This window comes from Gallus gallus, chromosome 1 (genome assembly GCF_016699485.2).
Source record: "Gallus gallus isolate bGalGal1 chromosome 1, bGalGal1.mat.broiler.GRCg7b, whole genome shotgun sequence".
NCBI lineage: Eukaryota > Metazoa > Chordata > Aves > Galliformes > Phasianidae > Gallus > Gallus gallus.
In genome coordinates this window covers 45,800,302-45,814,969 of record NC_052532.1, presented here as the reverse complement: position 1 = coordinate 45,814,969, position 14,668 = coordinate 45,800,302, and the positions used below count along the sequence as shown (strand labels likewise).

At 46.4% G+C, this 14,668-nt stretch overlaps 1 protein-coding gene across 1 annotated transcript in view; it reads right to left on the bottom strand.

Moving 5' to 3' along the window:
• ELK3 (ELK3, ETS transcription factor) overlaps positions 1–13,250 on the bottom strand; it is a 34,371-nt gene extending 21,121 nt beyond the window's left edge. Inside the window, exon 1 of the mRNA NM_001030749.2 lies at positions 12,850–13,250. The gene's annotated coding sequence lies outside the window, so the exon portion shown is untranslated. The remainder of the gene's footprint in view (positions 1–12,849) is intronic.
• Between the last annotated feature and the right edge of the window lie 1,418 nt (positions 13,251–14,668).

The following is a 14,668-nucleotide window of genomic DNA, read 5'->3' as shown; positions in this document are numbered from 1 at the left end:
AAGCATCCAACTTGATGCCATCAATTCTGATGTGCTGAGCACTGAATATTCCCAGCTGTAACCACCTGAAATGGAAACTTTGTGCTCAGCATAAATGATGATGTAAAATCTTAAGTATTCCGACAAAAGAGGCTTTGGGCATTTCAAATGGACAACTTTGTAGGTGGTAAACTGGTGTTAATGTTGGCACCCTGTTTTCATTTCCTAAAATGATTTGCAGGGGATTAGTAAAAACTCTCATCTTATTCTTCAGATGGTCCAAAATTCCTGATTTCCAATCAGCCCATCCACAGTATGAAACTTGCCTTTCTTTCTGGGCACCATTTCAGAGTTTCACAAATCACTAACTCTCCTCCCAGCACATCGTGACCCCACAGTGCACATGCGCCTGATTCAAGTGGTGGACCAGTAGAATCACCTGAATTTAACCACTAAGCTATCATAAATTATGACTGGGAAGAATCAGAAATCTTCAGAAAACTCTGTATATCATTTATGTATTTCCTACTTCTTTTGAACTTCGACTGACTGAAAAAGAACCCACCCTTTCTCCTTAGTATGACGTGAACGTGTATAAGGAGGTGGTCACTTCCTATGGGGCATATATTTCACATTTCATTTGACTATTTATTGGCATCAAAATGTAACAATAAACATTCCTCTTCCTTCTGTGCTCTGCACAAGATTTGAATGCTGGGCAGAAAATAATACACGGAATTATACACTGAGTTTACATGGATTAAAAGAAAAATAGTTTTTAAAAAGCAGTTATTTAGTGGTGTTCATCTACGGTACAGAATGAGACAGGCAACCTATGGAACAGAAACATATATTCTGTGCCACGGAAAGACCAACCTGAGTTCATATAGACAACAGAGTCAGAATTTATTTCTTCATGTTATTTTTAACGTGGTTTTGCAACTTTGCCATTTTTTGAGTATTTATACAATGAATTCGAGGCTCAGTTATTTTCTGAGCCAGGAAACAAAATCTGCTGGACTTGAAATAGTATGGTAATTTTACTTTGTCATCAGTTTCACTATCACTGACACAAAAAAAAATCAGTGGCTGAGCTAAAATGAATTACACTTGGAAGTGCATGCGATATCAAAAGGATGTTTCAGGTCTGAAAAGCCACTTCTCAGGCAACAGTGACAGCCAACCATGTTAACACCCTGTCTGCATTCCTAAGGTGCATGCTTTCCAATGAACCCTGGATGAATCCTACCGACTGCACGGCCAGCATGACACAACGTGACCTCTGTGCATCAAATGTTACATTCAGGACCGGTGTGGGAAGAAGGCAACTCGGGATACCTGCGCTGCTAACACTGCCCCTATTTGTTTCAAACAAACTCCTTTGTTTCCTGACTAATATGCACGAACTTGGAGCAGCAGCAAAGTCAGCACCGAAAGCTCACTCTGAAGGGCAGACATCCACAGGGGAAAGCATCCCACCCAAGACCTGATTTTCCTATACAGTGATAGATGGGAGCAGGGGAAGCCAAAGCCTGGCTCTCTGTTCAGTGTATGGAAACCAGCTTCTACCAGCACCAGCAAGCATTGTGAAAACTTCATACAAGTTGTACTAGAAATGGCTAAGACATACAAAAGAAATGTGTGTGCTGATGGACTGTGTTGCTACCTCTTGACCAAGACAATACATATCAAATTCTATAGGATAAAATGTCAGCAAAGTGGCATTAAGTCTTCAACATTAAGTCATTAACCTACCGGGAAAAAATAAGTATGCAAGCCAGCCCCCAGCATCAGAAAACTGGAGTGTCAGAGACAAAGCTAGCTAAAGAAAGAGCTCCCTATCAGAAAGATTTATGGCATGAGCAGTGAGATAAGCAGAATGCTCTTTAAAGCATTAAGTTTCGTAAGACTGTTGCATAGGAAAAGCTAGAAGAAGGCAAGGAAGCCGGAAAGCAGCCCTGTAGCATTCTGGATGCCTGCACAGTTCCTCAGCTTCCACATGAAGAAAGATCACGTTACAGCTGTGTGCTCGTCCTTCATTCCCCCAGACATGCCAGGCCTCCTAACTGAATCCTTTATCCCCACTCAACATTTAGCTCCTCTGCAGCCTTTCTAAAATAAAGGGACATGCTGCTGATCCTGGACAACCCACACGAACAAGCTCTGAAGCCTAAAACCAGAGATCGTTCCAAGCATGAGGATCAAAACCAGCTCCCTGTCACTTCAGAGGGTCTGCAGAGTACACCTGGTGCTCCAGGCCATAAAGCAGGGCACAGCACTTGGGGAAGAGGGGGGATGGATCGGTGGGAGAGGGGGCCAGGGGAGCCTGGGGGGCAGGGAAAATCCAGTTGGGGATCAATTAAATCAGGAAGGTGTCAGCCAGCATTATGCATTTTAGGTAGTCACAGAGAGCCGGTGATCAGACATGTATGTGAAAAGGATTAAGACGCAGACTCAGGGCACGGAAATGAATGTCACTTGACGTCTGAAAAACACAGCCTTTTCCTTCTGCAGCCAAAGCAGCTGTAGAAGATCCAGCTCCTTTTCTTACACGCGGCCACAGCAGGCACACACCTCCATTTACACTGCTCTCACAGGGAAGCCAGTGCTGCTGCAAGCACGCAGCATTTCTCCCTAACAAACGCCTCATTTTTCGTTCTCAACAGGTCCGGGAAACGCGTGTATATTTTTTGTGCATCCATTTACTGCTTTTGTACCCTAATTCTGGCTAGCAGTACATTTTTCGGAGCAGTGCGACGCGGGGCATTGTTGGGTTCTCATTCACGTTCGCATTCAGCTTCCTTTATTTCTGCAGGTTGCAGCCAGGAAACTGGAAAATGGGCCACAGGAAACCTGGCCTCCTACATCTGTCCCAGTTTGTAATAGCAGCCCTGGTTTTATTTTTCTAACTGTCTCAGGTTCATTTTAACCCTTGGGAGGACTGCAACAACACGTGAAGCAACACGCCCGCTTTCTTCTTAACAAGCTTCTCCGTATATCAGAAATTGAGATGCTGCTCATCTATGCTCACTTTCAAGATACGGTAATACTTAGAAGCAGCGAGGTGAGTTTTTTAAACCCTTTATTGGAAATTGCCAAATAATTCAGTTCCACAAGGGCGCACATCGAAGGCAAAATAATGTATCTAGGGAATAAAACCAGAGAGTAAGGTATTTTTGTAGAATAATCAAGAAATCAAGAATCCATCGAAAAATCAGCCTGCAGAGCAACACGGATACCACGGGAGGTCACGGAGCGCTGCCAAACCTGTCCAAACTTCTGCTAAGAAACATTTGAAAGCACAAGGCAAAAGCCTGAGTCAGTCCTCACACTTTGTTTCTCAACAGAGATGCTTCCAGAGTGATAAATAGGATGTGGTTGGTGAAAAGTCGATGATTCTGCCAGAAATGAGGAAAAACAAATATCGGTTTGTTTACTTAGGAAGTTTTCAACTATTCATCATCCAAGGAGATCCTGCTGCTAATTTAATTGGCCTGGAAAAAATAAGCTCACATCTAAGTGTGTAAATACGCCTGTTTTAACATGATGCAGAACTTTCTCTGTTAAAGGTTAATAAATCAAACCAAAGGTGTGATCCGCATCCAAGGCACTTGAGGGAACTGGCTGGGTGCATGAGACAGAGCCCTGGTCAATTTTCCACATCCAGCAACCAGGACGTTTCCTGCCAGAGCATCCTCTGAGTTCGTCTATTGTGTTGAAACTGCAAAAACTTTCTAAATCAGGACTTCCTCCTATTATGCTTTAGAGGCGTCTTTCTGGGAAATGCAGATTCAACTGAAAAAAAAAAAAAAAGAATATATAGGAATTCCTGCAGCACCACCCAGTGGAAACGTTAGAAAAAGTTGGAGAGTGCCCCAGCACAGAAGTTCCGATCCGCACTACAGTAATACTGCCACATAAATCCAAACTGCCCTCAGGACGTGCCAAAAAAGCACAGGGTTTTGCTGGCTGATGTCCTCGGCAAAGCTGTACGAGCTACGCCTGCTCCACCGCTCCTGTGTAATAGTCCTTTCTATGTGATAGTTCAAGAGATTATTGACAGTAAAGCGTAGCAGTTTATGGGGTCTCCTCCTCAAGCAAGAATGGCCACTGCTCCATCCTCAGTACATTTAACAAAATGAACAGACTCCTGCAGCTAACAGCAACACGAGAGACAGCAGTGAGACCCAGCGAAATACAACATACCAACATCAAGTGACACTGCGGAAAAGCAAGCACTTTTCGTACAACACACATCCAGTAGGCATATTTGGAAATACGGTGTTTTCAGTTTTTCATTGTTTTTTTTTTTTTTTTTTAATTAATCAAAGAAAGGCTGAGGCGGGCATCCAAAGGAGTTCAGTTCCACTGCCTACACAATAATACCAGGAAGGACTGGTCGCCCGCCAAGGAGGTGTGATGATGCCGCCCCTAAAACAGGGCTGTTTGCAGAGCCTCCGCAAGGATACAGCTCTCCAATTCCTTACGTAAGGATGCAAGAAACCATTTCAATCAGACTGAGCAGAAGCCCTCAGCAGGAGTAAATACAGCGAGGCTAGCGGCCCCCCCCATGAAAGGCTTGAAAAACAACCTGCTCAACTATTTGTAAAGCTAGCCAAAAACAGAACAACATAAATCCACAGTGGCCCCAGCCACGCACCTTGGGAAAGATGTAAAATGAGTGCAGGCTCCTCACACTGCTTTCTGTCTCCTCATGTGGCGCACATCTGTGGCATGCTGGCAACACGCTATGCTGCAGTCGGAGGGACTTCTGGTTCCAAACCAGCTCTATATGTTTCTTTTCCCCACAGGACTTCCTCTTAGATTTCTGCCAAAATTGGTTGGACTGTCCAATATAAAATCTCTGATGCTCTCTTTGATAAATTCAGAGAAAATACATACGGAGAAACAATGAAGAACAACAACAAGAATAACAACAAACAGCTAAAGACACAAGAGGGCAGATAGAATCACAGAATCATAGAACCACGAAGGCTGGAAAAGACCACTAAGAGCAACTCGTCCAACCGTCAGCCCACCAAGCCCACTAAACCACCTCCCCAAGATGATACAGCCTTCAGGAACAGCAGTTATTCCAGAAGTCTACTTGACATCTCAAGTGATGATTATTCCTAAATGCTTTTTCCTTCTCAGTACTCCTATCCTAAACCAAAATATCAAAACATCCAGTGCTGTGACAGCAGACTTAACTTACGCTAGTGGCTGTAACATATTAAACGGTGTATTAATATTATCAGCCGGATCGAACGGTGCTTTTAAAAGATTTTACATTTCAGTTTTTCTAAATCATCTTCCCCTACTGATGGATTTTTCCAATGTTCGGACAAGCAGGTCTCTCTAATACTGTGCTGACAGAGGAGGCCGGTCAAAATGAAAGGAAATGTAAGCTCTGCTCAGGCTCACTGAGGCAGCTGGCCGTCTCTGCAAGACGGGCAGCTCAGCAAGGTGACAGCCAGAGCTCCCCTTCCTATGTGCATTGAACTGTCAGAACATACAGGATTAGCACTAGGAGTCACTGAACTAGTCAGTAACATAACCCGCTCACCCATACATTCCCACATTGCAAGAGGATTCAGTCACAGCATTATACTGAAAGTGGTGTAACGCAACTGGGCAGATGGTAACCTATGTGCATATACAGACATTTTACCTAGACAATCCCTTTCCAAAGGGCACTATTTTAACAGTTCATGGAGCATGAGCCACGGTGCAAGTTCCTTAGTCATAACTAATGAGAAACTAGTTGCAACACCAGTAAAGGTCTATTATTTTTCACCTGAAGTAATATTAATTCTGAAAGGTCTCATTGTGAAAACATAAATTAAGAATCTCTCTTACATGTCAAAATCTCAATAATCTGGTATTCTCCTCCCTTCTCAGTACTAATCAAAGTTCTGTTATGCATGTTTACCATGCACTAAGCTAAACTGAAACCCAATTGAAAGACTAATTTAGCTTCTAAGATTACTCACTTGTCTAGAACACCAGCAAGAACTTGAAGGTCACACCCACACACTTCCCCCATCATCACCCATCAGCCACTGGAATACCCAACCGAATGTACCTTAGAATGCATGAGATGTCAGCCAACAGAAGATTTGGCTGCTGGCCTCCTGTACTGTCCATGTCCTGTCTATCTGAACTCACTGCCATGGCTGCAGCAAGCTATGAAGGACAGAGGGAAACGAGAGAGTATTTCAATTACTACAGCAAACTTCGTAAGAACAGCCTAGACTGCCTGTGTTTAGAAATGACATCAATAAACCAACTGGGCTGTTTGTGTATCTGCTACTCCGGAGAACCAACAACAGCCACAGCTTTGACCTGCACACTGATTCCTGGACGAGAGTCCACATTAAAATAAAGATTACATCCCCTCTCCTCAACTTGGACCAGGCTGCACAGCCTGTTTTATGACACCCTGCTCCCAGGAAAGAGCAGGAATTAGCCCAGCCTTGCTACTCTTTGGTGGAAGTATGTGCACCGGAGAGCCCCCAAAGTGCTGTTGGGGGCAAGAAGGGCAGGACAGACACACAGCCACTACCACCTCCACATGACACCAGCAGAGTGCACCCAACCACATGCTGGCTGCTCTGAGCCCACTTTGAGTCACCAGGCTTCATGGGGCCCGTATCTCGATGCTAATCCCAATTCCCATCTCAGCCATATTAGCTCAACACAAAAGAAATTCTCTGAACACAGTCAACTTTCTCCAGATATTGCTAACAGGGCCAATAGGAATCTGCTCTTAAAGTGCTTTTTAAAGATTATTTCTTCTCGTGAATTACCATAAATTGCTGAGAAGAGATAATAGTAGTGCTTGAGTCTCTAAACTTTTTGTTTATGCTGTACCGTGTCTTGATACAACAGAGGCCACTCAACGTTACCACAAGATAAGCATTTACAACAATAACTCTCATTAGCATCCTTCCCCAAAAGCTCACAGTAAAATATATCTGCTCAATTTGCTACATGGAAAAAAAAAAGACAAAGAGAGAGACAGAGATGCAGTGAAGGGGTGCTGTCACCACATTAGAGGCAAATGAGCGTGTAATAGAAATCTGTTTTCCAGATGAACTGTAAACTGTTTTGCAAGATGAGAGTGGGGAACTTACAGGAGGACATTCAACTATAGATATTTCTATTCTTTCGATGAGTTCTTTACATGTGGTGACACACTGCAACAGGTTGCCCAAGGAGGTTGTGGATGCCCCATTCCTGGAGGCATTCAAGGCCAGGCTGGATGTGGCTCTGGGCAGCCTGGTCTGGTGGTTGGAGACCCTGAACACAGCAGGGGGGTTGAAACTCAATGATTATTGTGGTCCTTTTCAACCCAGGCCATTCTGTGATTCCATGAGTTCTCTAACACAAGTCTATTCTTACTGGTACAACTGCAGAAGTGTTATTTTACACAGACTTCCTTACTGCTTCACCAGCATTTTTGGAGGAAGACCCACCTGGTAAAATCACACTATCAGGATCTAATACTTAGGTCAGTGCTTAGAAAGCTCTTACCAATTTGGAATGACTGGTAAGAATAAAAAAAATTACAATTAAATGATTCACTACATAATTTAAAGACAGTTAAAACGGGGAGAGAATGAGAAGAGGAAAAATTGCATCCCACACAATTGATCCAGTTAGGATCCATAAGATTTAAAATAAAAAAAAAAGTATCCCTTAAAGTTGAAGAAACTAAGTGTTGTTTGCAAATATGTTAACGTGTAGTAATCACTGTAAGATTATCCCAGCTACATTTTCAGTCTTCAATGATAGCAGAGTAAATTGGCAAGCAGAGACTCAGACATGACTCAAATGATTCTGAAATGAGTCTGGGGGAAATCTCACAGAGCAGGCAGCATCTTTAGCCCTCTTAGTGCACGCAGACACTGCCATATTTAGAGCAAGGCTATGACAGACCAGGAGGACTTGCTGAGAGCAGGCAAATGGCACAAAGCAAGCAGGAGCCACACACTAATGCTCTGGTGACACTCAAAGCCCAGCCTAGCAATGCTTGCAACATGCATTCACGGAAGCACTAACACACTCAAAAATGAAAACACATCTAAATGCTTTAAAGAACCAAAACACAGCTTGTGGCTTCCTACAGAAATTGTTCTCCCGAAGGGTCTAAGCTGTATGTAACTCCTCACACATAGAAAGAGAGCGTGGTAGAGTCTTTAGGAAACTTTCTTTACACAGCTCATAGACATTCATCCTGGAAGTTCATAGGTATGATCGCTGCAGGTGAGCAGTTTCCAACACGCAGTTCATGCATGCAGGCGTCAGCGGACTCCTCCCAAAGGAGGGGCAGAATGTAGGCACCAAGGCACTGCTGCAGGCAGCCACACACTGCTCAGAGACAACTGTGGATCCCCAAACCACCACAACAGTTGCAGCAGGGCAAAGGCAGAGGTGGTGCTGCTAGCTGTAACGCCAGAGAAAAGTTTCAGTAGAGCTGCATCTGCTAATGGCATGGTAAAATTTGGTTCAGTGTTCATAACTATAATACACTTATAATAACTATAATAAGCTTAAAATAACGACCTGAATATTTAGTTATTCAGTAACCTGTGAGATACTGGCCATGAATTACACTGATCAGACACATCAGCAGTTCCAGAGCACTTTTTGGTACTGCAAAAACCTCCACAGTATTCATATACAATTAAACACACAGAATGCCTGCACAGTTACCAATCAGTGCTGAATTAGCTGGCAAGTGATATTTTCGTATCAATATATTTCCATACCAATGCTTACGGCACGAATTATGTTTCGTTTTTGCTATTAGAAAAGCAGCAACTCTCTCTTCAAAAGCTCTCGGGTTGAAATCCACTCCTAAAAGCAAAGTCTTCAGAACCTGAACTGTGGTCTGATCGCTGGTATATAAACCCACAAGCAGCTTACAAAAGGTGTAAAGACAACAGGGCACTTTCTTTGCATGGAGCACAGAGATGGGGAGTGCTCGGTGCTCCATCTGCTTTGTCTGCAGACACGTGGCTGAGCGCCTTGCAGAGCAGTGAGCTGGCCTTCCCATACCCACACCTTGACATCCTCCTGAAAGTCATGACTAACTCTTTAATCATTCCTTACTCAACAAAACACTTCGACATGAGAACAGACACATCCAGCCTTTGAAGAGCTCTCAGCAGCTTCCAGAATGTTAGTTGATTCGTTTCAGAAGCCGCATACCAAGTAAACATCTGCCTCATGATTCAAGACTGCAAGATTCCCTCTTGTGGACAGTGCGGAGGGGAGAGTCATGACGAATCACCCCTCGCACGTACAGCACAGGATGGCTTCCAAGGGCCCAGCAGTGACAGCCTCTGCAGGAACCATTGGGTGTGGTTACAAAGACGGCAGCTCAAAACCATCAGCACCCTTTGAAACCGGCCCGGGCTCAACACATCCTATAATCAGTGTCCCGTCCTGTAATCACAGTCACAGCTCTACGAGGGATGCAGAAAGCTGCCTTTGGACGCGCTGCAGACTGGAGCCGCCAAACAGAGATAACTGCACCTACACGAACATACCAACTTTGCACAAGGTCACCACGGTGCATCGTATACACCCATCACAAACAGCCAGACACTGGTTCTCCCAGTCCCATCCCGCTCTCCCCGACCTTCAGTGGCCAAATGCCTTTTCATTTCAGCATTACTTCTTTTCTTTGACTTGCTGAAGCAACACGATGTCATGTAATTGCACCCCTGAAGCTAAGACTCACATTTGCTATGCAGCTGCGGAAGCCCTGTGTCCATAAGCACTATGAGTACGTGTAAGAGTATGGCCTGCAGGGCAGGCCTTGAGCTCCAGTGCACCTCGGTGAACCTACCAGGAGACCTCCTTTCTGCAGCAAGTCCTGCGGAACTGATTGTTAAATGAAAGCAGGTTTCAGCTTCTGTTATGCTGTCACTCCATCAGTAATACTTTCCTATAGGAATACCTCGACCGTAACACACCCTGAAGTTGGCCTCTGTCCCAAGAACGACATTACAAGAAAGTGAAGTTTAGATCATCAGACCTACAACACGGCAAAGGGGAATTCTTCGGCCTTCAGAGTGAGGCACTTGATTTGTTTTCATGATTTAAGCTTAACAAAATATTAAGTAATAGGGGCATCAGTGAGCAGTGAGAATCGATCATGGGTAAAGGATGAGTTTTATTTCTACATATGAAAGCATCTGTGTGCATTGTGTTTTGTAAACGAAGCTACAAGGAAAGCTGTGCTGAGTTTCTCCCCCTGCGCTTGCTTTGCTGCTGCATGTAAGAGTTGGTGGTATCTAAAAGGATAAAGGCCTGTCATTTTTCATTCCTAGGAACAACTGACGGAGGTGATGAGAAAACTGAGATATAAGCAATTATGACAGCATCTCACCCCTTAGCCAGTAGCATATAACCTTTTCACACACTAAAGATTTCATAAAACAGGGAAAGAATAAAATCATAGAGAAAAACCTCCACAGCATTTGCGTTATTTGAGTGGAAAACAATCATGCTCTATTGGATATTGGGATCTTTTCCTCTTCTGAACAGAACTTATGCTGAGTGAACAGCATGTATCTACACTACATAAATTCCCTATCTACCTGCCCGGACGAATGTGCATGCTTCATCCGCACCGATTCAGCAGATGGCACACTGAGATCCCACCAACAATGAACACAGCAGTGGACAATAAACGTGCCTGTTACATAGGCAGTATTTCAGGGAAAGCCTCTTCACTAGGAGTCCCGGTGCTGTATGCTGACTGCTCCATCACGTATCCCACAGTTACTTTTAATATTCTGCCAATTAATGCCCTCCCCTTTCTCTCTCTAAAACCTTACAGAAGAAATAAAACTCCAGAACCAGAAGACAGCCCTCACTACCCGATGCCTGCGTTCACCTGGAAGAGTTTAGGCGCTTTGTTTCACGTATTCTTTTTCATTTTTTCCCTGCCCAGCCATGAAACCAAGAGGCATCCAAGTCTGAAGGCTGTGTCGCCAACCTACTAATAGAACTGCTCCGTACAGCAGCATTAATGAAGAACTGTTTTGTGCAGCTTGGATACAGAAAGTACAGGAAACACTGAAGATCCTCAAAGGTAAACACGTGGTGCGCAGCAATTAGTTCTCCATCCAGCTACGGCTTCTCCGCACAACACTTGCTAGGTTTAATGGTATCATATGATTATTCAATTAAGTAGCTAAGTGTTATCTCCTATTACTTGCAATTTTAGTCACATTTTTTTTTGGACATTAAGGAAAAGAAACGCTCGCAAGCAAGACTCCATTTTCTGTTTGCTCCAGACCATTCCCCACCCCCCCAGAAAAGCTAACCTCAAACTTAAACTGAAGATCACTGGGACATAGCAAAAACCTTTCTAATTCTGAACACAGGCATTTTTTCATGACTAGCGTGGAAAGAAATGATCACAAACGAATTACACAAAGCACGGAGTCAAAAGCCACGCGTACGAAACAAATCTCGCCTGAAAATGCAACGTGCAAAGTGCTGATAGAGTGAGCTTACAGGACTGAATGCACAGCTCAGATGTGCTCAACAGCCTCAGCACCTGGGCACAGGAGTGTCTTTTCACGGCACAACCACACTGATGGTCACGGATGCACAGAGGGCGTCTGCCTCGAGCTGCACTGCACGGACCCCACTTCTTGCACTACACCTTCTGCAAGTATCTGCTGCACTGCGTTCAACCCAAACTAATCGAAAAGCCTGTAAGAGCAAAACACAGCACGACCTCCTGCTTGAAATGGGACGCAACCACTGGCTTTTCAAGTCCCCACAACTGAAAGGACGCTGCACCGGGCAGCCTTGTCTCAGCACTGCGCCCCTGAGTAAATAAAGATGTAACTTGTCTCCCTTTCAACTGCAACGCTAGAAGGGCTGTCAGGGCTTCACAAAACCCTCCTGTGTTAGGGAACGGAAACTCCTAATGAGATTAGTTGGTGTGTGTGCAGACATTACTTAGCCATGACTAAATGGGCTCTCTTCCTGCAGCCAGTGGAAAATTCAGGGAACTTTTTCCCCCTGCAGCATCAGAGTCCCTCTAACCTTCAGCACAGCCAGATCCAAAAACAACTCTCCACTTTCTCTCCCTTTCTCTCTCTCTCTCTCTCTTTCTCCTCACAAACATTAGCAGTGTTTTTAGGCTGGTGGTGGAAACTACCGACGGCGGCCAAGGGGTCTCGGGGCAGAGCGGGAGGGGGAGGGCCGGCAGAACGCAGAGGACTACAAAGGAAACTGTAAAAAGAGCAAATACATAAACCTGAGAGGGAGAAAACCACAGAGTTTCTTTGTGAGCAGCAGTGACTCATTTTCAAGATGTTGTCTGCTGCCAGTTTCAAACCGGAAGCGCATGGCAATTAGTCTTGCTGTTTCCAGACGAGCCAGAAACTCTCCCGACACTTTTTTTTTTTTTTAAAGCCCCTCGTGCGGTTCCCGCTGCAGCCTTTCCCCCCCCCCCAACCCCCTCCGGCTTCTTTCGCCCTCCTCACGGCGGCTTCGGGGGACCCCTCCGGCGCCCCCCCATCCGCCGTGACACCGCCCCGCCGCCTCCGGCGCGATGCTGCCTGGGGGAGCCGAGCCGCGGGGCCGGGGGGACGCAATGCGCTGCGGGGGGGGGCTCGTGGCTCGCCTACCCCCGGCACAGCCCCCGACTCCGCAGAGCCCCCGAGGCGGCGCTCCCCGCTCCCCTCACTCGCGGCGCCCGACCCCGGGGCAGCAGCCCGACCCGCGCGGGGCTCCTCGCTTTCCCCCCCCTCGCCCCCCGCCCGGGCCCGCGCCCTCCCCGCAGCCCCCCGAAACTTTGCAGGAGTTCTCCCGGCGCTGCGGCGCTGTACCTACCCAGAGCGTGCGGGTCCCTCCCGCTGCCTCGCGGTGTTCAGAGGGAGCTGGGTAAAACCCCCCGCTTTCCCATGCTGACAGCCTTCTGCAAACGCTCTGTTGCTGTTGTAATGAGATCCTGATTTTTTTCCCCGTTTTTTTTTTTTTTTGGTTGGTTTTTTTTTTTTTCGGCCGGGGTGTGTGTGTGTGTGTGTGTGTGTGTATGTCTGTGTGAGCAGGAAGTCGGAGCAGTCAGACAGAGAGCCGGCTCACTTCCTTTCCTGCATTATTCCCCAGGCGGTTTGCAGTCTGTGTAAACAGGCTTTTCCTCCCCTCTCCCCTCGCTCTGGCCACTGATGTGCGGCATGGCTGTAACATAAGACACACACATAGCACGGCGCTAACGGGAACTCCGCGCACTCACGAGGAGCTCCCCCGACCTCCACCTCTTCCTGTGCTACACCCCCGGGGAGGAGCCTCGGCCCGGCCCGGCGGCGGGGGGCGGCACCGGAGCGGCCCCGCAGGTGGCAACGCGGTGTCCGGATGCGGAGCTCGGGGGCCGTGTGGGATGTCCCCGGGGTGGACCTCAAACTGGTACCGAGGTACAGAAGGCAGCGTAACGATGTGGCGCAAAAGCGAGGAAAAGGGCGCGCTAAATTCGAGGGCTGCTCAAATCGTCGAATCTGAGCTGGGTGTTCCCGCTTCAGGTGGCACAGACCGGCAGAGAGGCACTGAGCGGGATTTAAGTTTTGACCAGCAACTTCCAGACCTCGGTTCTCAACTGTGTGTTTGGATCCGTTGGAACGAACGCGTTCCCCAAGGCGTTTCTATCCCCTATGGTTTCTCTTCTATCTCATGTATCTGCAGTATTGAATACTGTGTTCGGTTCTGCGTCCCTCACTGCAAGAAGGACATGGAGGCCCTGGAGTGTGTCCAGAGAAGGGCAGCACAGCTGTGAGGGGTCTGGAGCACAGGTCTGATGGGGAGCGGCTGAGGGAACTGGGGTTGTTCAGTCTGGAGAAGAGGAGGCTGAGGGGAGAGTTTATTGCCCTCAGCAACCTGAAAGGAGGTTGTGGCAAGGCAGGGGTCAGCCTTTTCTCCCACATAACAGTGATAGAACAAAAGGGAATGGCCTCAAGTTGCATCATGGGTGGTTCAGGCATTGGAATAGGCTGCCCAGGGAGGTGATGGAGTCACCTTCCCTGGAGGTGTTCAAGACCAGTGTAGATGTGGCACTGAAGGACGTGGTTAGTGGGCATGGTGTGGATGGGCTGATGGTTGGGCTGGATGATGTTAGTGCTCTTTTCCAAACTTAAAAGATTCTTTGATTCTGTGATTATACTATCCGTTTCTAAATTTATTTGGAGATTCTCCGAATGAGGGACATGCCTTCTGACTGCTGAGTGTAAAGTGCAGTGGTGCTACCAAATACATAATGCGTTACCATCAATAAGTACTACACACCAGTCACACCATTTATCATTCTAACACTAATCACAGCTCAGAATGTTCTCAACATGAAACAACACAGAAGCTATGCTGATTTTTTACTGCCCTGTTGGGTTGTTACTGACAGTGTCACTGGGAACAAAAGTGTGCTCCATGTTCTGATGAAACTACAAGGATCACCATGGTTGGCCACTAGTCATGAGTCAACAGCACCCCAACAGCTGGCAGAGAGCAAACGGGCTGGGGAAGTTGGTTGGGTTCTCCCTTGTTGTCTTCTAATGTGTCGTAGGGGACCAAGCATAACACTACCAGCACACCAAATGATGTTGCTTTACCATTTTCTTCAAATAATGCCCGTTTAGAAGTCACTCTGAGTCTTAGAATACAGATG